The sequence below is a fragment of the Pseudophryne corroboree genome, chromosome 5, assembly GCF_028390025.1.
Source record: "Pseudophryne corroboree isolate aPseCor3 chromosome 5, aPseCor3.hap2, whole genome shotgun sequence".
In the NCBI taxonomy this organism is placed as follows: Eukaryota; Metazoa; Chordata; class Amphibia; order Anura; family Myobatrachidae; genus Pseudophryne; species Pseudophryne corroboree.
Genome location: NC_086448.1, coordinates 340,033,299 through 340,035,124, shown reverse-complemented (window position 1 = coordinate 340,035,124; position 1,826 = coordinate 340,033,299). Strand labels below are relative to the sequence as shown.

At 42.9% G+C, this 1,826-nt stretch overlaps 1 pseudogene; it reads left to right on the top strand.

The window, feature by feature from the left end:
• Positions 1–1,441: 1,441 nt before the first annotated feature.
• LOC134931579 (5S ribosomal RNA) lies at positions 1,442–1,560 on the top strand (annotated as a pseudogene).
• Positions 1,561–1,826: the final 266 nt, after the last annotated feature.

Below are 1,826 nucleotides of genomic sequence, written 5' to 3'. Positions count from 1 at the left end.
CTGCATTCACCTAATTCAGCTTTGCATCATGCTGCATATGATTTATTATCCGGTCAATAAGAACTTTACTTGGGTTGTGTTTTAAAACTCTTTTTTTCTTTTCTTTATTTTATTTGTTCACATGGATAACGGCTTCTCCTGTCAATCAACAAGTGATTCAGTGTTTACCTATCCGGAGTATTCAAGCCATAAGACCTCAGCTGGCAATTAAAGGACTCATACACCTCCTCCTTTTTGATTGGAAGATACTGATCTAACCTCTCCATAAAAACCTGCTGGGATCAAGACCACAACAGGAAGTGATCAAGCCCGGCGGACGGGTGAAACGCGTATTCCGATACAACCTCTGTCCTTTTGGCTGACCGGAACCACGGACGTTATCTGGCATCTGCCTGTGCCCTCCGTCTCCCCTGACCCTCACTTATCGCGGCTGACTGCAGCAGCTGACGTCTGACGGCGGCTTGTGTCCGACAGGACGCCATCGGACCGGCGGCTCCTGAACTCCCCCATCATTCGAGATGTCCGGGGCGCTTAGAAGACTGGCAGCACCTTTTTGAGAGGAGACGGGTGTCAAGACTTTAGAAGGGGCGATTCCACCCCTATATTTGGCGCGGGTAATATCAACTCTCTTTTCTTACTTATCCACAACAATTTGACTACATAGTGCATATTGGGAGTTACAGGACCGCAGTAGTTCAATATGTTTTTTCATTTGCTCCTGTGAGCATTTACTACTATCACTCTGCTATTATACATTTTATATACTAGACGGACTTTGTGCTAATAGGTTCTTGCCTGCCTTAGCAGTTACATCAATACCTGCAATATTCATGTACTGTATTATAATGTTTCATTTCCATTTCTCTGCGTGTGATGACATGGGCAGTGATTCAATTTAAAAACCTCGATAGATCCTCCCTAGTCTGGACATATCATTGCAACTCAGTTACAACCTCACTGCTATTTATATATATCCTTTTGGGGTATTGACAACCTGCAGTGGATACTTTTGTAACAGTTACACCCTAGGTGCAATTCAGCTACAACCTCATTGCTACTTTTAAGTACCAATAATTCATATTGGATACTTTCTCATAGCTGGTACTCTGTCATTTATTTATTTTTTTCTTCTTTGTCTCTACTTTGGTATTTCAGGCACCCTGTATCTAGGCAATTGTTGCCAATTATAATGTAACTATTCCAGTTCATTTTACTATTGCCGTATCTGGGATTTAAAACCCATCAGATCTTTCACCATCTACTTATTTTCTTCCCATCCTTATTTTCGTGGACTCTCACCAGTGATTCAGGGTCACGTCCCTGTCTAACATTGGCAGCAGATCCATCTAAGTTCCTCTATGTCTGGTATCTGTCCTGAATAACTTTGTAAATTCGTGAACTCTCATCAGTGATTCCAGAGCTTCGAAATATTGGTCATTTCCTCTACTATCATACCACACTGGAAACGCCCGAAGCCGTCCGATCTCGGAAGCTAATCAGTGTTGGGCTGGGTTAGTACTCAAGTGGGTGACCATTGAGGAATACTCAGTGCAGTAGAGCTCATTGATTGAGCCCATATAGTGTCTAACACTGACAGCAGATTCACACTGCTCTCCAACTTCCACTCTTTGTCTTTCCCCCCTTATCGCCCCCTCCAACCCTATCTTCTTTGGCAGGAGACAAGACAGAGACATTTATACTACTCCTAAGTACCATCAGTATCCAGACTACATTACAGGGGAATGCATAACAGTGATTGGCTTATTAGCAGAATGTACCATTGAATATAGAACATCTAGAATTTCCTTCCGTCAGCCAAAACCCAG